Raw genomic sequence first — 22,813 nt, 5'->3', positions numbered from 1 at the left:
AAAAAAAAAAAAAAAAAAAAGAAGAAGGAAAAAAAGAAAGAAAAAGGAAAAATTTTAAAAGCGTGGAAACCAGCTTATTAGCAAAGAGCTTGATGGACTGCATTAAAACGTGTAGGGGCATTAGCAAAATGTCCAGAAGCAGCAAGCCCAAAAAGTTATATCACTGAGGATTCATAAAGTATTGCATGTTTGCTAACAAGCATATTCCTTGCTTTTTTTTAAAATCTCTAGTAAAAAGATTAAGCCTAGGGAAAAGACTCTGAGAATAGCTTGAGGAGCAATTTGACATCCTTGTAGTGGAAGTTTATTGAATCAGTTCCCAATTTCAACCCAGTCAACTGTGAAGGGTTAGCATCACTCTTAACTTCCAGTTGGAAATGTACTTGATGCACTTATAATTTAATTCTTTGAGTATATTACATTTATTAGGTGTCTTACAATTTTTAAAGGGGTTTAAAGAGCTAAAAGGCTTAGTCAAAAATTACATGTAATTTTTACTATATGTCACATACCATAAAGTTAACACGGGTGCACAGTGAGATTAGTAAATAGTTTTAACTTCTTTGCTGGCCTTTGAAGATGGTGAAATGTTTGCACTAATATTTCCTCTCTCCACCAACTCTTCCCCTACTCCCTATGCTCACTTTCAGTTCTGTTTTTTAACTTTTGGACATCCTTGATCTGCATAAACATTCTACCAACTCAGCCCAAGACAACTTTGAATTTAATGGTTATGCTGCGAATTTTATCTTTATCTGAAAACTTTTGGCACAGATTGTATCCCAAGCATGTTTTGTCTTAAATAAGTCAATAAGATTGCTAATGTAAGGCCAGGAGCAGTGGTTCACACCTGTAATTCCAGCACTTTGGGAGGCAGAGGTGGGTGGATCACTTGAGGCCAGGAGTTTGAGTCCAGCTTGGGTAACATGGTGAGACTCCATCTCTACTAAAAAGGCAAAAATTAGCTGGGCTCATGTGTGTGGTGCCAGCTACTCAGTGGCTGAGGCACAGAACTCCTTGAAACTGGGAGGTGGAGGTTGCAGTAAGCCAAGATCGCGCCACTGCACTCCAGCCTGGGCTACTGAGCGAGACCGTCTCAAACAAATAAAAATAAAAAAGAAATAAATAAAAAGATTGCTAATGTAGTATTGATTTGAAATGAGGAGGTTCTGCCTGTCCAGTATTCATAATCCCAGTAATCACTGGATGAATTACTTACCCTTTCTAGTTCTTAAAATGGGAATAACTTCTACCTTGAAATTTTAGAGAGGTTGTTGGAAGAATAAAGAGAGATGATACAAGTCTATGCTTAGAATACTCATCACATAGCAAAATAAAAAAATATTTTTCCTCCCCACTCTCTGTTTTCTTGGAAAGCCAGGTAAGCAATGAGTTGATTTATGACCGGGTGTGGTGATTCACGCTTGTAAATCCCAGCATTTTGGGAGACCAAGGTGGGAGGATCCCTTGAGCTCAGGAGTTCAAGATCTGCTTGGGCAATATTGCAGGACCTCGTCTCTACAAAAGATTAAGATTAGATTAAGATTACCCGGGCGTGGCGCATACCTGTAGTCCCAGCTACTTGGAAGGCTGAGTGGGAAGATCACTTGAGCCCAGGAGGTCGAAAGCTTGAGGCTGCAGTGAACTCTGATGGTACCACTGCACTCCAGCCTGGATGAGAGAGAGAGCCCAGTCTCAAAAAAAAAAAAAAAAAAAAAATGCTGTCATATGCACAAAGTAAAAAGAGTTGGGATCCTTGAATGACATTTGCGCCTGCTCTGTCAAAGTCTCAACTGTTGGTCCCCCAAACTTCTTTAAAGAAGTTTACTCCTGGTAGCTTGATTAAGTATCTTTGTCCCATGGTTGTGAGGAATAAAGAGCTAAGTTGTCACCCCTTTTTAGACTAAATGTCTGAAGAGACGAGGTAGTCACCTCCTCTCTTCACACATTTGTGCAGTTCCAGGAGACTACCTGCTCTCCTGGAAGTGCACTCACTTCCTAGGCTTCCCTGGCCGCCCTTCGGGAGGCCAGCTGAGCCTCATCCTCTCAACCAGAAAACTGGCTCCAGGGCGCACTTTATCTACCTGTAAAGTTCTCGATTTCCAGTTGGAGCCTGTATACTGCTGGTTGTGTCTCAGCAGTTTTTACAGATCTGGGCTCACAACCAGAGGTTAGCAAAAGTTCTACCCTGGCTTCCGAGACTGCTACAGCCCCCAAAAATTCCTGTGCGCACAAAAGGCCGTCGCCTTTGGCACCTTCCGCGGATTGGACAAGTTAGGGGGTCTCAGCAGGCTTGGGTCAGGCCAAGCAAGGCACCTCCGTGCCCCTAGCCAGAGCGGTGCGGGCTGCGGAGCCTACCCAGCTGGGAGCCCAGTGCCAGGCGGCAGCGGCTTCCCAAGCGCGGCGGCAGATCCGGGCCCGCCCGGAAGTGCCCGGCGCTGGAGGAGGGAGCAAGGGCCCGCGAGTCGTCGCCGCCGCGCGCACGCGCCCTCGCGGGCTGAGGACGGGACTAGAGTCGTAACTCGGAAGCCGGAGCCCAGACTGGCCCGCGGCGGGGGGGTGGGTGGGGGCTGCGCGGGGGCGGGAGCAGTGGAGGTGGCCGCCCCTGGCGGCGGGTTTGTTTATCCCGGAGAAGAAGTTTGGAAGCGGGAGATAGGGAAGGAGGGCGGGCCGGGGAGGAGGGATGCGGTTCGGCGGAGGCGGCCGCCACAGGGACTTGCCGCCATCACCCCTGCCGCCGCCACCGCAGCCTCGGGCTCCCAGGGTCGACTCGGCCGCCGCCTCAGCAGGAGAGGAGCCTCCTCCGGGACTGCCAGCTGCCGCCCCGCACGTCCAGGTAGGCTCCCCTTCCCCTCCCCCTCCCTCTCCCCCGGTCCCCGCGGCAGCCGCGGACTCTCGCTGCCCTCCTCAGGCTCGCCGGAGCCCGGCGGCCTCCTGCGCGCGCCTCACTGCGCCCTCTTCCCTCTAGGTCCCGAACCCCCGACTCGGGCACGTTCTGGCCTGCTTTGAGGGCTACCTCTGCGCCCACGGACCGCACTTCCCGCGCGCGGCGGCGCCACTTCCCCTGGGGATTCCCCCAATCCCCCTTGATTTCCCAGCCTCCGCCTTCCAGGATCCCCTGTAGTTTTACCACCGGGCCTCGCCCCTTCTTTTCCTCTGGCCTCCCTCCTCCCCTATACCTGTATGCCTCCATGCCTGCCGCTTTTCACCTGAGTGCTGCCCAAAGCCAGAAGCTGCCTCCTCTTCCACCACGCAGCGTCCGAGTTCATACCTCCTCCTCATCCCAAATACAGACACTTGAAACTCTCATGCCTGTTAGCCCATTTTAGGCAGGAGTTCTCAGCTCTGCAGACCGCTCAGTACCTCCACTCCGGTGGTCATATCCTTAACCTCCCCACCTGCAAGCACACACTTGCTTTCTCATACATTTTTGCTCACTTATACCAGAGTACAGCAAGCTAACCGCGCGGTTCAGAGTCCAAGTCTTGAAAAGCCCGCTTTTATTCCTGCTGCTCTCCTTTTTCCTAATTCTTTTTGAGTCGATGTATTTGTATACTGATTCAACATAAAAGAAAAGGGATGGGAGCATTTTCTCTCTCAAAGCAGTCACAGAACCCAGTAGAAATAAGATTCACCATCTGCTTATCCTGACTTTCACTTCTCTTTCCTGACTGAACTCTGTCATTCAGTGAATCTTTCCAGACTTCTGATGCTTTGTCTGTATTTGAATAATCTTGGGCCTAGTTTGACCCATTGTAGTACTCACTTTCCCACTTGAATCCACAGTTTCTTGGACTGGAAACTGACGAGGTAAAAGGTTCATACCTTGGAAAATTAATTTCTCCTGCCACAATGGGACTGGTGGAATATTTCAAATGACCATTTCTTCATTCTTATGAGAAATGTTGCCTAGTGGTTAAGAACTCTTCTCTAGAGCTCAGGCTAGTGTAGTTGCCAGGGTATAAACCCTTGCTCTGCCGTCTACCAACATTGGCTTTGGGCAAGTTATTTGATATCTCTGGACCTCAGTAGTCTCACAGCTGTAAAATGGGGTTATAATATTACCTCATAGGCTGGTGCTGGTGATTGCACAAGTAAATACAAGTAAAGCACTTACAACAGTGCCTGGCACAGGGCAAATATCTGATAAATGTTCTCTTTATCATCAGTTCTTGATTTGACTTGATCTGGCTTGTGAGTAGTTTAATTCGAAGAGAAGAAGGTGGGAATAGAAAGCTGCCCTCTTTGGTATTTAACATCCTTTTTGATGTAAACAGCATTTATAATCGTATAAATTACTTCCTTCTGATTTGAAAACTACAGGGTTTTAGCCCACCATGTTCAAGTCAGCTAACTACAGAGCTACAGATAGGTCAGTCCTTTCAGATGTCTATTTGGAACTTCTACAATTTACTTTTGTTTTGAGAATAAACAAAGTGAAAGTACTGTGTATAACAGATTCATCATAATGGAAAATGAGGTTTTAGAGATAAAAATTGTAGCACTGTAAGTTAAATACTCAAAATTGGTGGTATTCTTCATACTCATCTGACCTTTATCTTGAATCACTACTCGAGATAGAGTTTTGGCTTGGCTCCATTCAGAAGATTGGTGACCGTTTTCTCTTAATATGTTATGTTCATTCATATTCACAAGTCTTCTTTGCTTGTTTACTGAATTTTACTCACTTTTAAAAATGCTGACAGTTTTTGCTATGTTTGCTTACCTCTTGTGCTCTATTGCTTACTTAATACATTTTTTAAGGACTCACATTAAAAGGCCTGAACAGATATTACTTTAGTGTTGTTTTAAATAGTAAAAATTTGAAATCACTATTTGCTGTCCTAATTACATGTAAAAATATGTACATATGTAACTATCAAAATAAAAATGTTTCTCCTTTTATAGTCTAAAATAATTCTTGTGCCAGTATGGCACATGTTTCGTACTTTGGGTGACACTGCTTTTGGTAATGCTGTTCCCTGACCTAGAATAACCTTTACTCTTTCTCCTGCATATCCAGATTCTACCTATATTCCACCTCTCACTGCTTCCACATAGTTCCTTCCAAAATTTAGTTTCTTGGTTTTCCTAATGTCTATATCTGCATTTTTGGCCATGAATTTGTATAAGCACTGCAGGTTGAAGAAAAATAACTTCCCTAGAATCAGACTTTTAAGGCTTATAGACACTTTGAAAGGTTGGGATAAAACTGACATTTAGCATCTACTCTATGCCAGCACTGTATCTTTGGTTTTGTAAAGAGTCTTTTCAAAAATATTTAATGAGCATCTACCATGTGCCAGGCACTGGGGATACATGAGAGTGGTCCTTCTCAACCATGTTTCTGGTGAAAATCAAACCCTAATGCTCTGAGGCATCTAAAGTATGTAATGAAGTACCTCATCTCCTGTGCACCTAGAATGGTACTAGCTATGTATCATTCTTGAGAGAACTGAGGAAGTAGTTACTCCAGTCAGTTTTTGTAGGGTTTAATTTCTGCAGAGCCCTACCTGTACAGAGAAGAGTAATATGTAGTCTCTGCTTTTTTTGTAATTTATATTCTAATGTGCCACTGACAGACAGTTTATATATATTAACTTACTTGAACACCATAGTAATTCTTTAAGAAGGCTTTTTTATCCCCATTTTACAAATGGGGAACTTAAGAAACAGATTACTTCTGCAAAATCAGACAGTTGAGAAAGTATTGCAGCCAGGCAATTGTAGTTCTAATCTATTACTCTTTTGCTTCTCACACCTTTCACTTCCTTGTTGATTTACTTTAGAGAAGACTCACTTCCTTGTTGATTAGAGAAAATTCTCTGCCTTTCTGAATATCTTATTTATTTATTTTTATAAATTTAAGCTTGATAGCAGAATTTCCTTCTCTTTTTATGTTGTTTAGTAAAGAAAGTAAAGGTGATTAAACTTTTGTATAGAACCTGGTCAGAATTCTTATGTCAAGCCTTATATATAACTAGATATTGAAGCCATTTACATTTGGTGGTCATGCTCACTGTTTTGTTTCCTTACTTGGATTTGTTCGCTTAACAAAAGTTTATTAACAACTCATCTGTGCCAGGCACTGTCTCTGGTGACTCGTGGTAATGGAGAGAGATTACTTGTACTCATGGAGGCAGAAGTCTGTTTGGGGAATAAAGAAACTAAAGAAAAAAATGATAGGCTGGGCACCATGGCTCATGCCTGTAACCCCAGCACTTTGGGAGGCCAAGGTGGGCTTATCATTTAAGATCAGGAGTTTGAGACCAGCCTGGCTAACATGGTGAAACCCCTCCCTACTAAAAAAAAAAAAAGAAAAAAAAATACAACAGTTAGCTGGGTGTGGGGGCACACACCTGTAGTCCCAGTTACTTGGGAGGCTGAGGCAGGTGAATCACTTGAACCCCGGAGACAGAGGTTGCAGTGATCTGAGATCCAGCCTGAGCAACAGAGTGACACTCCATCTAAAAAAAAGAAAAAAGAAAAAATTATAAAAAGTAGTTACTGAAACTGCTACAAAGGAGAATCATTGTAAAGAATGAAGGCACACCACTCCATCAGAGAATACGCCTCTGAAGAAATGACTTTTAGGCAGAAACCTAAAGGATGAACTGCAGTGACCCAAGTGATGTTGGCAATTTCACCTTTCTAGAACTGAAAGGTCTAGTAAGAACTGGACCTTAGCACATGAGGTTGGTTGATGGAGAATAGACTGGAGCAGATCACAATGGCGAAATCCATGCTAAGCATTTTGTGCTTAATCCTAAGAGCAATAGGAAGCCACCAGAGAATGTTAAACAGCTGAATAAGTTATCGAAATTTTTGCTTAAAAAAAATCACTTGGCTGCTCTGTAGAGGACAGGTTGGAAAGAGGCAAATGTAAATACAGGGAGACTAGTTAAGTCATTGCTTCTCGAACTTAGCTGTGTTGACAGTCCAATTTTGTTTTAATTTTCAAGTCATACTGATATTTAGTAACACAATACAATGTATGTTGTGGCAGTGTCAAATTGCTGTAGAAGTTCCTAAAATTGCTGTAAAAGCTCCAAAAGAACTGCTTTCTCTCAGTTTCTAGATTTATTTTATTTCAGACCAATAACCAAAGTTTGTGGACCAATGCTGGTGCACACAGATCATACTTTGAATAGCACTGAGATTAGCTGTTAGAATAATGTAGTCAAGAGTTGATGGAACCTTGGTTCAGGATGGCAGTGATAGAAACTAGCCCAATTTGACAAATATTTGGGAGGTAAAATTGATAGGATTTAGAGGTGAATGAGATTTGGAGGTTCTAGGGAGAGCAAAAGGCTGACTTTCAGGCTGTTCTTGTGCCTAAGGTGGGAGTACTGGAAGAAGAGCAGTTTTTTATTTTGTAGTTTCAGGAATGAGGAGGTATTGATCATTTTTCAGTTTGAGACTTATTAAACTTGAGACCGAGACATACAAGTAGAGGTGTCTAGTAGCAACTGGATAGGTCTGGAGCTCAGCAAAGAGGTTTGGGAATAGCATACAGTTTGTAATCGATGTCTTGGAGTGCAGGATGAGATTGCTTAAGGAGATATTATAGAGAAGATAAAGGGGCTTATGAGTAAGCCCTGTGAATCTTTCGCGTTTGAACTTTGGTAGAAAGAAATGGAAGAAAAGAGGCTGAGAAGGAAGAAGCTAGAGGTTGGAGGAAAATTTTGTTGGTATCACTAAAGCTAAAGCAATAGACTGAAGAAGTCTAAAAGATACTTCAATGTCTTTTAGATATTGAAAATATCTAAATACGCAACTAAGTATTTTGAATGCAACTGGGAAATCAATCAAGTCGCAAACTGAAGAGCATACACTGAATTCAGCAACATGAAGAAAATTTTGTATTTCTGGTAGTAAATCCACCCATAAACTGCTGGATGGTGAATTTTATATTAATCTGCCAAAGCTACAATCCTAAATTAAAACAAAATTATTAAATCTATAACATGAGCCATATCTGTCTTCCTGAGTTCAGACATATTTTATCATCTGGCTGTTCTATAAGTATCCAAAACTTGTCACAGCTTATTAATTCATAGTATATATTTTTAAATACTATTTATCAGACACTGAATACTAAACTTCTAGGTATGGTATTAGAATTCAGAGACTAGAGCCATGGATGATTAAACAATATTTGTTTTTCTAATGTGATTAGTGCTGTCATAGCAGTTTATTCAGGTTGTCTTGGAAGCACAGACCAGGGGCATCAGGAGGCTTTCTAGGGAAAATGATGCTTGAGCAAAGTGTTTCTGAAAGTCAAGTTACATAGGTGGAGAAGGAGAGTTAAACATGGGTGGTGGAGAAGTTTAAAGAAATGATACTTGAAGTAATTTGAAAGCCTGCAAAGGCTGAAATTGGGGCTAGAGTTCATGGATAGTAGGTTGGAGAGGTTGGCAATGCCATTTAAGCGTTTCTCACTTGAATTTGTATCTTTTTGGGATTTTTTTTAATTAATATTCTTAACACCCATATAGTCACTAAATGTGGAGGTATCTTTTTAGTGTCTTTAAAAAGTAAAGATTTCTGTATCTTAGTATTTATTGCCTAAGGTAGTGTTTTATTTTTGCTAGTCAGCTTTACATTATATATATTAAACCTATACTTACAAACTCATTCAATAACTGATAGGGTAGCATACTTAAATATTTTAGTTACATTCCAGTGACTTACTATGGAAGAAATTTTATACATGTAACTTTTTCTCAACTTTAGGGAGTTTAAAAGGAAAGCCTTGCTAAGGATTGGAGAAGATGTACTACTAAACCTTGGGTATATGGTTTTGGGCTCAGTAGAATGATAGCAGTCTCTTTATAGCTTAAATGTTATTTTAAGTGATTGTATTACGTCAAAGAGTCTACAAATCCCTGGACTTTTCTCTTGGAGCATGGGTAGAATACAATTTATCTACAGACATGGATAAACTTTTTGAAGAATATTGTAGTTGGCAGAACCTTAATTGGGAAGGACAAAGTCTCATAGAAAATAATGGGATAGAAAGGAAAATTATGTTAAAATGAACTTTAGGTTTTATTTTATTTTATTTTATTTTAGACAGAGTCTTGCTGTATCACCCAGGCTGGAGTGCGGTGACACGATCTTAGCTTACTGCAACCTCTGTCTCCCGGGTTCAAATGATTCTCCTGCCTCCGCCTCCTGAGTGGCTGGGGCTATAGGCACAGCCACCATGCCCAGCTAACTTTTGTACTTTTAGTGGAGATGGCATTTCAGCATGTTGACCAAGCTGGTCTTGAACTCCTGACCTCGAGTAATCCTGCCACCTCGGCCTCCCACCTTGGCTCATGCCTATAATCCCAGCACTTTGGGATTATAGGCTCAGGCCTATAATCCTATAATCCAAAGTGCTCGGATTATAGGCATGAGCCACCGCACCTGGCCAAAATGAATTTTATGAACACAGTAAATGAAGAGTTCTAGAAAACATCTATTTTATTTTATTTCATTTTATTTTATTTTATTTTTTGGCAGAGACAGGGGCTCACTATCTTGCCTAGGCTTGTCTCCAACTCCTGGCCTCAAACGATCCTCCCACCTTGGCTTCCCAAAGTGCTGGATTACAGGTATGAGCTACCCAACCCAGCCATAGAAGGAATATACTTTAAAACAGGGTCACTTCTATTAAACCTTGTTTCTGAAATAACTTCTTAAGTTATTGTAAAAACATCATTGTGTTACTTTCTTCCACTAAGGTAGTATTCCTGAAATTTTATGTTAGGAAAATTGTAATTTTAAAAATTTATTTTTACTAGTTTTTACTGGCTTTAAAATCTTTTCATCTTACCTTCTCCTTGGTTTTAAGTTTTGTATGTCTTGGGTAACGACTGTATGCTTTTCAAGTATTGATTATGGCTTTTAGAGATACCCTTTTAGAGGCCTTTTATCTTTTTGTTGAATATTACTATAGCTCCTGTTTGGTATTCTTTATACCTGCTTGTATGTTCTAAAGGAGGTCAGAATAATTATTAGCATTATATTCTGAATTGTGTAATATATGAGACTAAACTTTATATAGGTAAAAGCTAGCAGATTAAAACAATTTTTTATCCTCAAGTATAAAACCATGGTTGGGATGAAAATATTCATCTCTGTGATATGAATATATTTAAAAAATACTCCCCTTCCCTTAACACACGCACTTCTTTGGAGTTGGTTTGTTTGCTTTCGTCGTATATTAGCTAAATGAATAAAAATATTTAGGGTTAACAATTGAAAATAAAGAGGTGTTTTTATTTTCTTTATAACTAATGCAGATCTGAAGGTTAATAGCATACCTAAAAAGTAGTATCATGCTTTTGGAATATTATTTTATTGGTATAAGCTGAGAATAAATTAAAAAAAACAAAAAAAACAAAATATTATATTTATTGACAGAATATCATTGTTTTCTGTTTGGGTATGTTTTCTGAAGCAAATTTAACAATGTTTTTCTTGTGTAAACTGCATTTGTGATTACCCTCCCTGGGCCCCCCTTCAAGTAGTTGAGTGATTTTTTTTAAAAATAGATTTTATTTTTTTGAAGATATTTTAGGTTCACTGAAGAAATTGAGCAGACTCTACAAAGATTTTCCATATACCCCCTGCACCCATATAGACATAGCCTCCCTCCCCGGACCCCCACTTCAAGTAGTTAAGTGATATTTTAAAGTAGATTTTTTTTTTTTTTGAAGCTGTTTTAGGTTCACTGAAGAAGTTGAGCAGAATCTACAAAGATTTTCCGTATACCCCCTGCACCCATACAGACATAGCCTCCTCCTTATCACCATCCCCACCACAGTGGCCCATTTTTTAAACTGATGAATCTACATTGACCCATCATTATCACCCAGAGTGCATTATTTACATTAGATTCATGGTTGGTATTGTATAATATTTTCTATGAATTTGGACAATTTTTATGACATGTATCTGCCATTACAATGTCTCTTACAGGGTGCTTTCACAGCCCTAAAAATCCTCTGACCTAGGCCTATCCAATCTTCCTACCTGCAGCCCCTGACAACCATTGATCTTTTTACTGTTTTGCCATTTCCAAAGTGTGTAAACTTTTCAGATTAGTTTCTTTCACTTAGTATTATACATTTTAAGTTTCCTCTGTGTCTTTTCATGGCTCAATACCTCATTTCTTTTTAATGCTAAATAATATTTTATTATCTGAATGTACTACAGTTTTTGACCTACTGAAGGCTGTCTTTGTTATTTATAAGTTTTGCAGATTACAAATAAAGCTGTTATGAAAAACCTTGTGCAGGTTTTTTGTAGACATAGGTTTTTCAGCTCTTCTTGGTAAATATCAAGGACCATGACTGATGGATAGCATGGTAAGAATATGTTTAGTTTTGTAGGAAACCGCCAACTGTCTTTCCAGGTGACCATACCATATTGCATTCACACCAGCAATGAGGGAGAGTTGCTGTTGTTTCACATCCTTGTCAGTGTTTGGTATTATGCTGCTGTTGGTTGAAGTAGTCTATAGATGTCCATTATGTCCAGTTGATTGAGTTCAAATTTGTCGTTACTGATTTTCTGCCTGGGGATCTGCCCATTTCTGTTAGAGGGTGTTGAAGTGCCCAACTATGATAGTGGATTCATCTATTTCTCCTTGCAAATCAGATTTTGCCTTACATTTTTTGACACTTGTTAGGTACATACAAATTATGGAGACTTTACCTCTTTATCACTTTATAATGACCCTCTTTATTCCTGATAACTTTCCTCACATTAAAGTATAATTAAGTGATTTTTAAGGTAAAAATTTCAATAGTCTCAAGGTGTTTTTTCGGCTGTCATTTGGATATATTTTTTAATGTTTTAATGGGAAATTCCTCTGTAAATAGTTTTTATAATATAAGACCAAAAAATGAAATAAAATAACAGTGAGTGTAAATTTGTTCTGAGATTGCCAAGGCAAGTACAAATACAGGAAGCTGCCAAACACCTAAATGAATTGAATTTCATTTAATTATTATTATTATTATTATTTTGGTGGCAACACTTCAGATCAGTTTAAATCTTTGTTAACTATTTAGAAATTAAGTCAAGTTTTGGTAGAAAAGCTCAAGTAGGGCATGGGCACACACTAAGCAGATTTAGTCATTTCTGATTGCATTTAAGGTGCATCTTTATTCTGCATGTATAATTTAAGAATTAAAAAAGTACATCTTTTAAAACATGAAAATACTCTTTCCTGTAAGCATTTTATCAATGGTGTTTGAGAACTGGCTTAAATTGTGGAGTATTTTGGTTTATGCGTTAACATTGTTGATGATTTTATTTTTCTCGAGTGTCTGATTAATTTTTACTGTTGTCTGTCTGCCTCTCCCTACTCCAAGTCTTTTATCCACAAAAATTTCATCTTTAAGTTGTATAATGAAACATGTATTTTCTCTTTGAGAGTATAATAGGTGCGTTCGCACATGGGCCTTAGAAACTGACAACCTTCTACAGTGTAAAGATACCCTTTACACCAAATTTCCTCATAGATTATTTTATTTAAAAGAGAAGAAGTATGCTTTGTGAAGCACTTGTGCCAGACAGACACTGTGTCAAGTACTTTACACATTTTATCTCATTTACTTCTTATCACTAACCCATGAGGTATAGATAATATCATAATTTTTTGAATCACAATTGCTGTCAATTACTAGATGCATTATTATTTTGTGTACCTCAGAGAGAGAGCAGTGCAGATTATAATTGTAAGATGCTGTCAATTTCAGAAATGTTCAAATGTAACAAAAATAGATGTCTTAGAATTAGTGAAAAGTAGAATTAGTGCTACCTTGTTTTGTGGTTATCACTCAGGGTTCTCAAGACAACTCATCTCCCAAAATGAAGTGAAGTCAGGACAAATATAAGTCTGCTTTACTCCAGAGCTCTTCAGGAATCATAGCATAGAGACTAAGAGCATACAGCCACCCTGCCATTTAATAACTGTATTACTTTAGGGAAGTTACTGAAAGTCTCAGTTTTCTCTTCGGTAAAATGGAAATAGGAATGATAATGGTACCACCATATAGTTGTTATAAGAACCAAATGAGTTGTATATACATTTATAATGTGCTTTCCATGAGGTTAAATGCTTTGCATATATATTGGTTAATTAAAACAGTATTACTGTTTCTCATCTAAGTAAATCCTTGCTTAAAGGGAAGGGGGAAAGAGGCTTATCAAATGGTTCATTGATATTTTGTGTACACAATAAATATTAGAGTATTTTATCGATTTGTCTTTTAAAACTAATATAAGATTGCAGTCTTGACAATTTTGACATCAAAATTACATTTTTATTTTCATAAAAATAATACTATGTAAAGGCTTAGCTGAAATCTGCTTTCCTTTCATCTCTGTTATGACATATTTAGTCAGAATATTGATGTGCTATGATGGATATCTTGAAAATAACCTGCAACGTAGTTGGGATTTCTGTCAACCTCATAAGGAACTGATTCCGATGTTTTTTGAAGGGTTTCAGTATTATTGACACATGTTTTAATTTCAGTTAAAATATACTGCTTTTTCATTGCACAATACATAGAGGAAAGATGATACTGAGGCAGTTTTTATTGTAATAGATTTATATGTACATGATTTTGTTGGTTCACCTTGAGATTTAAAATCTTGTAATCTTTCTGAACCACAGTTTTATAAAAATAAAATAAAATATTGTCATATACGCTGATAACAAAAATGGATTAAGACCTTCCTTTGAACTTGTTGCTTTTTCCCTCATTCCCACTTTTGCTTTGTTTTCATTGTTTGTTTGTTTTTTAATTTTGGACTCAAATCATTCATTTACTTCACAAATAATTATTGACTGACTTAAATACCAGGTTCTGTGTTTACAGTGATGAATTGAAATAGCCCTTGACCTGGCAGAACTTACTCTTTGGGATTTATTAAGTGTCTAGTCATTGAGTACTTAGGCGTGATGCCAAGGACTTTATATATGCATCTTTTGATTTAATCCTCGTAACTACACTGCAAAGGTAGGTCAGTGCTTCTCAAATGTTTCTATTAAATAGATGGCAGAGAAGAGGGAACTCTTGGGGATTGAAAGGGAGATAACAATCTGAGTACGGTAAGGGTGGTGGTGAAGGGGGAAAGCTTTGATGTTAAAATTGTTTTCGTCCAGGGGCGGTGGCTCAAGCCTGTAATCCCAGCACTTTGGGAGGCCAAGGCGGGTGGATCACGAGGTCAAGAGATCAAGACCATCCTGGCCAACGCGGTGAAACCCTGCTGGGTTTGTGGTGCCATGCACCTGTAATCCCGGCTGCTGGGGAGGCTGAGGCAGGGGAATTGCTGAACCTGGGAGGCAGAGGTTGCAGTGAGCCAAAATCGTGCCACTGCACCCCAGCCTGGGCAACAGAATGAGACTCCATTTCAAAAAAAAAAAATTAAAAACTTACTCAGTGTTGGTGGTGGTGGTGTGCACACCTGTGGTCCCAGCTACTCAGGAGGCCTAGGCAGGAAGATCACTTGAGTCCAGGAGTTTGAGGATGCAGTGAGCTATGGCCTTGTCACTGCACTCCAGCCTAGGAATATAGAGCTAGATCCTATCTCAAAAAAGAAAAAAAAAAAAAAATTGGCTTTTGCATTCTGTTAACATACCTTTCTTAGTTTTGATATAAACAAATTTTTAATGTAAAAAATGTTTAATTAGCATGAAAGAAGGTTAAAAAAAAGTATCCTGTCCCAATTTTAGGGTGTAGAAAATATGTTACTAGGAGCAGGATTTTATAAACTTCAGGGCATCAAGGCTGCTTATTTATTTGTTAGTGTTGTTTTTAGGAGTTTTTTTTTTTTCTTTTTTATTTTAAGTAAACTTTTGAAGTGTAGCATGCAAAGACATACACATATCATCATACAGCATGTATGGTCTTTTATCTGGCTTCTTACCCTAAACATACATATATGGTTATGTGATATGTGAACACCGAATATCTGAGACAGGTCTCAGTTAATTTAGGAAGTTTATTTTGCCAAGGTTGAGAACCTGTATGGGGGTAAACAGCCTCAGGAGGTCCTGACGACATGTGCCCAAGGCAGTCAGAGCATGATTTGGTTTTATAAATTTTAAGGAGACATGAGACATCAATCAACATATGTAAGATAAACATTGGTTTGGTCCAGAAAGGCAGGCCAACTCAGAGCTGGGAAAGGGCTTCCAGGTCAGAGGTAGATAGATACAAAGGGTTGCATTCCTTTGAGTTTCTCATTAGCTTCTCCAAAGGAGGCAATCAGATATGAATTTATCTCAGTGACCAGAGGGGTGACCGAATAGAATGGGAAGCAGGTTTGCCCTGAGCAGTTCCAGCTTGACTTTTCTCTTTTGTTTTTCCCTTTGGGTCCCCAAGGTTTTTTTCTTTTCACAGATCCAGTTATGTTGTCTGTAGCAGTAGTTTATTCTCACTGCTTCATAGTATTCCACTGTATGACTGTATCATGATTTATCTGTTTTACTGTTAATGGTCCGGGGAATGTAGCTTGTAATATAATCATGGGGTCATATGTGTGCTTTGTTCAGTTTTAGTATAATCCAGTGATTTCCGAAGTGGTTGTGCCAAAGTATAATCTCATCAGTAGTAGATGAGAGTTCTAGTTGTCTCACATACTCTGCAACATTGGCTTGATATTCTGTCTCATATATTTAGCCATTCTGGTGGGTGTAACATAGTATTACATGGTGGGTAGGCTATTTTCTTAAAATAAACACAATTTTTTTTACCTACTCTGACCATTGGTCCCCTTTGTGCACATCAGGACCATGAAAGTGGAACAGAGGTATTTTCATAAAACCCATCAGATGATTATGGTTGCCTTGTCAATTGGTAAGATACAGAGTATACAACAACAAATTTAAGTATAATTTAAGGAAAATGAGACTGTCATGAAAATTATAGCTTCACAATGTAGTTTATTGACTTTCTGACAAATAGTGCATTTCTGTGTTGCTAAACATGGATGAGTTTTACAATTTTGCAAGCTGGTGAAAAATTGTGTAGGCTTTTTTATTTTATTGAGTGAGTCTGCAACATTGGCCCAAAGCTCCAATTACACAATGCTGGAATGTGCTTGTTTTTACTTGACCATCTACCCAGATTGCGGGTTGTGTCCATTCATTATTCTGTGGGGTTTTGCTACAGTTTAAAGAAGGGAAATATTATATAAGGAGATCTTTCTCAATTTTCAGAACTTGAAAAACGTTGAGAAAATAAATTTTACCATTTCCTCACAGCATGATGTGTGTTGTTTTGTATTTAATTTCTTGTTATTTGTGGAGTTTTTCTTTTGAGTTTCCCAGAAGTGTCACTAAGCTATATTTTTTGTCATTTTGTAGTGAAAACCCAAGAGTGCAAAAAATATTTTTCCCTTGGATCCTTTTCAGTGTTAGGATTGTAGTTTTTCTCATTACTTAATTATTGTAGATTATGTTAGAATTGTATGTAGAGAAGTGTCATTCCTGCACCTTTTGGGGATAATATTTGTTGATTTCTTCTGTTAAGATATGCATGTAGACTCTTCACCCCTGATAAGCCCATAGTTTTCCCTTTCTAACATTTTTTACAGCTGTTATTTTTATACCTGACTTCATTTCTTACTACTGCAAAGTAATGTTTTAAAGTAGAGCAGCCATTTGATAAATAATGGTGCTCTACATATTCAAAAGTATTTACTGATTATTGCTAGTCACAGGAATCTTGGAATTATTGCTCATCATTAGAAGAGATAAGATGTCATTATTTGTAAGACTTTTATTTTGAAATAAACCTGTTTGACAGCAATTAGCTAAGAAACCAAAGTACATGTTTAATGAAAGCATACACTTATGAAGCTGCTATTCTGCTGCTTTTTAAGATTTTCTACAGCATTGTTCATCAGCTCAAAAAAGCAGACAGTGGGTGGTTAGACTGATGTGGAGTGGAGGGTTTACAGGATGGTTGTGGTAAAGAACAAAGTGAAATGTTAAGCATGTTTGCTGGATGGTGTTTGAAGTGATGCATTGGTAGGCTTGAGGTTTGATAAGGAAGGAAGCGAAGCCATAATGAGAATAATGACTCTAAAAAAATGGGAAGGGGCTAAGGAAGTATTGGTAATAAGAGGTATTGAGGGATTAAATTACTGACAGAACAGGAATAAGGTCTGTTGTAAAAGATATACTGAGGTTTGTTTTCAGAGTTGGTCAAGCTATTTATTCTAGGTAATAAGTTTGTTTGGAAAAGATTGCTATAATGTTATGTGGGTCAGATCATTCAGGAATGTCAAGGAATTTGATCCTGGTAGGCTAAAAGTCCACAGGGTACACTCATCTGAGGTGATGATAGAAATAGTGAAGAAAACTGTGGAGGGAGACAAGTGCTGAAGTCCTCATTAAGGGAACCTAACTATTAACAGAAAAGGTGAACCCATGATAGCCAGGGAGAAGTGGGGAAGAGGGTGTAGCATTTGACTTGGAGTTGCCAAACAGTTTTGGAAGAAGGCTGGAAAAGTGGTCTGGAAAAAACATCAGGTAGTTGAAAGAACTTTAATTGCTCCATACTGCTTTTTTCTAGATCCTTCACAGGTGTAAGAAAAGAGTATTATTTGTGCAGTTCTGATTTATCTACTTTAATTAGGTATTTACCTCTTTGACCTTATCTTCATTATCTTTATTTCACTAGTGCCTGGCCTATTTAAGTACTTAATAAATGTTCAGTAAATGCTAGACAAATAGGAAATTGTTCCAGTGTTCTGGAAATCTAGAACAAAGAGCATTAGTTAGACATTTTAAACAGTGATTTGAAAACTAGTGAAAGGAACTGTTACTTTAACACAATTGTATTTTTACAGTATGGAATTAAGTACCCTAACTATAATGAGACATATTTGTGTTTGCAGGCATAATATGGGAAATAAATTACATAATTTTTTTTACATAAATAGGTGGATGACAGTTTCTTGATGGATTATAAAGGGTAGTTGGGATGTTTGGGAGAACATTCTTGATTTTTAGAGGTTGGATGGAGGATACTGTGGAATTGATGCATATCTTTAAGCTTTTGGCAATTATTACACTCTGATCTCTGACTGCTGGTTACTTTGTTTCCTTTCATTGGTGTGTTAGGCTTTTGAGGAATGAATTGTAGCAGATTAATTTTGGGGCAAGATGGGTAAAGAAATCTTCATAATTTTTTTTTTTTTTTTTGAGATGGAGTCTCACCTCGTCGCCCAGGCTAGAGTTCAGTGGCACAATCTTGGCTCACTACAACCTCCACCTCCCGGGTTCAAGTGATTCTGCCTCAGCCTCCTGAGTTGCTGGGACTACAAGTGTTCACTACCACACCCAGCTAATTTTTTGTATCTTTAGTAGAGATGGGGTTTCACCATGTTGGTCATGCTGTTCTGGAACTCCTGACCTTGTGATCTGCCCACCTCGGCCTACCAAAGTACTAGGATTACAGATGCAAGCCACTGCTCTGACCATCTTCAGTAATTTAAAAGTTAAAAATTTCTGACCTAGGCTGGGTGCAATGGCTTACATCGGTAATCCCATCACTTTGGCAGGCCAAGGCTGGTGGATCACCTGAGGTCAGGAGCTCGAGACCAGCCTGGCCATCATGGTGAAACCCCTCTCTACTAAAAATACAAAAATTAGCTGGATGTGGTGGCACATACCTGTAATCCTGGCTATTTGGAGGGCTGAGGTAGGAGAATCACTTGAACCAGGGAGGTAGAAGTTGCAGGAAGCCGAGATCATGCCACTGCACTCCAGCCAGGGCAATAAGAACAAAACTCTGTCTAAAAAAAAAAGCAAATAAAACCTCTGGCTTGAAGGGAAAGGGAGAGAACCTCTCTTTTATTATAGGTGAATGTTTTAGAACTCAAGTAAATTTGAAAAATGCCTAGGGTTAACATTAGTAGATCCAGAATTGGCAACTAACTGTGCAGGAACTACCCTACGTACTTTATAGACCTTGTCTCCTATAATACTCAATATGACCTTTTTGTGAGTGAAGATTATTCCCTTTCTGAAAATGAGAAAGCTAAGGGCCAGAAAAGGAAAGTAACTTGTTCGATAGTATAAAACCTAAGTTTCTTTAATTTACAAAGTTTTATACACAGACTTTACAGATACATTTCATTGAGTTTCGAAGGAAGTATTCACCAGTGTAACAACAGCCAAATCAAGTTATAGATAATTTCCATTACTCCAGAAAGTTCCCTCAAAGGTTACACAATTCCTAAGAGACATGTTAGATATCAGTCTTTTTCCAACTGTACCTCCATATTGCTTGTATCGAAAGGCAGATGGGAGCTGCTGGAGATAAGCAGTGTGAGAAGAGCAGAGTTAATAGCTGGTGTATACCTGATGGAGAGCAAAGCAATAAAAGTTTAAAAAGCAAGACTAAAACCTAAAAAACTTTATTTGGACAAATTTAACTTTCATAGTTCCCAATAATATTACTATCCTGTAAACAAGTTCTGTCTTTGAGTTTCATATTGATATTCATACAAATAATTTATCGAGTGCTTTCTATCTACCAGACACTGTACTGTGTCTTCTGTACATCCCCATTCAATATATCAGCCATTTGAGATAATTACCATTTATTATTCCCATATTATAGACAAGAAAACTGAGACCCAGAGACGTTACACTGCTTTGGTATTGAACCCAAGTCTGATATCAGAAACTAAACTCTTAACTGTGATGGTGTTCTCTGAATCGTTCTGTAATATTAAATTATTTTTGGTGCTTTGTTTTAGAAGGCATTAAATTATGTACTGTTTTATAAACATGTAATTCTTTACTAGTGGTTGACTTCTTATCCATATCTTTGCTTACTCTCTGTCGCATTCTATACTGGGCAGTAGGGTTACATAAAGATGGAAATATAGTAATCTCAAGGATCTTACCATATTTGATGAATTGGAAAAATCATAATGTTTTTGCTTAAAAATTCTGGATTCAATTTCTGATTTGTTTGGCTTAAAAAAAAAAAAACTGTGGGCTTTAATAGAGTTGCTTTTCTGTGTTTCGGTTTCTCTATGTGTAGAATAGAAGTAAATACTTAACAGGTTTGTTTAGAGGATCAAATGAAATAATATGTGTGAAGAGTAAAGTTTAAGTGGGAGGATCACTCGAGCCCAGGAGTTCAAGATTAGCCTAGGCAACATAGTGTGACCACATCTGAAAAAAGACATAAAATTACACAGGTGTGGCATACCCCTGTAGTCCCAGCTGCTTGGGAGGCTGAGACAAGAGGATTGCTCACCTGGGAGGTTAAGGCTGAAGTGAGCCATGATCATGCCTCTGCACTCCAGCATGAGCGACAGAGTGAGACCCTGTCAGAAAAATAAAAAATAAATTTTTTAAAAAGTTTTAATGTGTAAAGCAAACTCTAACAGATTGTACTGTTCACTACAATACATTTCATTAATTCTGTGCGGATGGTATTTTTTGTGAAAATCCCAGGTAGTTAGGGAGTAATTTTTACCTAGGAAAATGATATAGAGACAAAAGGGTGGTTAGTAAAAGTTTATAAAAGAGGTAACATTTAAGATTAAAATGAAATGTTGGTGCTTAAAGAAGAGATAAGGTTAAATTATCTATTATTTTTGTTACTTGAAATAACTCCTCTATGAGCTGAATAAAATAAGTGTGCTACTATAGTTTATAAACTAGAACTTGGATTAAATGTTGTTATAACAAAAATGTATATTTTGTATTCCATAATGTTTTTATAAAAAACTGACTATAAATAGGTAATTTCTGATTCCTTCTGTCTTTTCAGAGCTTTTTTTTTATTTTGAGATGGAGTTTTGCTCTTGTTACCCAGGCTGGAGTGCAATGGTGCTATCTCAGCTCACCGCAACCTCTGCCTCCCAGGTTCAAGCAATTCTCCTGCCTCAGCCTCCCGAGTAGCTGAGACTACAGGTGCGCACCACCATGCCCAGCTAATTATCTGTATATTTAGTAGAGACAGGGTTTCACCATGTTGACCAGGATGGTCTCGATCTCTTGACCTCGTTCGTGATCCACCCACCTCGGCCTCCCAAAGTGCTGGGATTGCTGAAATCTGCAAAACTTTGTAGGCCAGTGCTCAAGTAAATTTGTTTTTAGAGACTATAGTGAACTGGAAGGTACTGCTTTGGCATTAAGAGTAAGGATGATCCTGCCCCTTTTATCACATTTGTGCTGCTTAAAAATACATACATACATGCATACATACATGTACACAGATACACATTTGAGTCACAACATTTGGCTTCAGCTGTTAGTAATTTTTACCAAAAAAGGTATGGTCAGGTTTTGCTGGTTTTCTTTATTCTCTTTAGCACATTTGACTTTGTAGAAGATTTTACCTAGAGGACCTCTGAGAACTAGTTCAAATTATGAGATCAGGAGCTGTCTTTGTGATGTCCTTCCTTGTTTCCACAGGACCTGCATTAGGTTCCCCCAAAATACTTAAATGAGTCAGTGAATAAGAGCGAGAGTGAACAGATGAATGAACGGTGTTTTAACAAAAAAGAGGCCATGTAACTTTCCATTGTGAGTAGTCACCTGACTGCTAGTTTGGCCCATTGTAGTTTACCCTGTTTATATATTACTATAATTTAAAATCTTACCTCAGGAGGTTTAATAACTGTAGTTGTAAACCATGATACTAATTGAATAAAGCTGATTTTTTAAAATCCTAATACTGTATAAGGCTATTAACACAGGTACACTGGGCCTCCTCTTTTCTTATATGCCTTGTTTATGCATTATTAATACATAATATTAAAAATTGGACTTGTCACAACTAGCATGCCATATAAATGTAGTTGTTTGCAAATGATGATTTTAAAAAGTGGTTTCCAGAGGTCCAGAATATCTTTAATATGTTATGCTCTAGGAAAAGTACTCAGGTTCTACAATGACCTGTAGTTTATTTTTTAAAAGAGGGTAATTGCAGTGTGAGAAAGTTATTGGTGATGTTGAGTAAATTTTACACTACGGTTTATGAATCTGTATTAACTTATGGTAGAACTGGACAGAACTTAGTCTTGCCTCCAATTCTGTCCATAATCAGGTCAGTGATGTGCCAAAGAGTACATAGCCGGAAACAAGAAATGGCTAGAAATAGAATCTGGGTATCTCAGCACATGGACCCAGAGCTTTCCTCCCACCACTATTTTTACTATTGCCATGGAAAATGACATCATGCCTATGTCTAGAAATATTGTTAGATGTTTTCTTTTAATCTTTTCTTTGAAAATACATTAAAGTAACAGAAATGCAGTGCATTTGTGGGGTTATAGTACACAGGGTTTCCCTCTTAGTTTAATTTTTAGTTCTTTATTTTTTGAGGGAGACCCTGGCAGTAAGTGACAAGGCAGCAGTAAATAGCGTCTTTAAATCTCTGCTTTTATAATAGCATATGTTAATAGCTTTTAGGAATTATCAAATAGAAAAAGAGTTGTTCCAAAAATATCTGGAAGTCTTGCCTACCCTTGTAAACTTTCCATATATATGTAAAATGTAATTAAAACTACCTCCTTGCCTTTAGTGTTGGAGGATGTTGTGGATTTCAATAGAGATTCCATAATATTAGAATAAGACCCCCCAAAAAAAGAAGTTGAAAGTAATCCAATTCCTCAGGATAGTACCCAGGTAAAATGGAAGACTTATTCAGAGATGGAGGACAAATGAAGAACAGCTGGGGGCATGATGATAAGTTTTTTTATTAGTGATATTGATAGCTTCCCGGTTCAGCCCGCAGACTAGAACAGAAGTTCTTAGTGTGATATC

General features: G+C 38.2%; 1 protein-coding gene and 1 long non-coding RNA gene across 6 annotated transcripts in view; one reads left to right on the top strand and one right to left on the bottom strand.

The window, feature by feature from the left end:
• Nucleotides 1–1,603, bottom strand: part of LOC119470300 — a 26,762-nt gene extending 25,159 nt beyond the window's left edge. Inside the window, exon 1 of the long non-coding RNA XR_005199181.1 lies at nt 1,567–1,603. This is a non-coding gene — a long non-coding RNA (uncharacterized LOC119470300). The remainder of the gene's footprint in view (nt 1–1,566) is intronic.
• An 884-nt stretch (nt 1,604–2,487) lies between these two features.
• The window catches only part of SPOPL (speckle type BTB/POZ protein like), a 65,379-nt gene continuing 45,053 nt past the window's right edge, over nt 2,488–22,813 (top strand). The window contains exon 1 of one of the 5 annotated variants that reach the window (XM_037736618.1): nt 2,488–2,836. The gene's annotated coding sequence lies outside the window, so the exon portion shown is untranslated. The remainder of the gene's footprint in view (nt 2,837–22,813) is intronic. The other 4 variants (XM_017523242.2, XM_037736621.1, XM_037736620.1 and 1 more) reach the window with 4 other exon arrangements.

This window comes from Cebus imitator, unplaced genomic scaffold, assembly GCF_001604975.1.
Source record: "Cebus imitator isolate Cc_AM_T3 unplaced genomic scaffold, Cebus_imitator-1.0 Scaffold27, whole genome shotgun sequence".
Classification (NCBI taxonomy): Eukaryota; Metazoa; Chordata; class Mammalia; order Primates; family Cebidae; genus Cebus; species Cebus imitator.
This window is presented reverse-complemented; position numbering and strand designations above follow the sequence as displayed.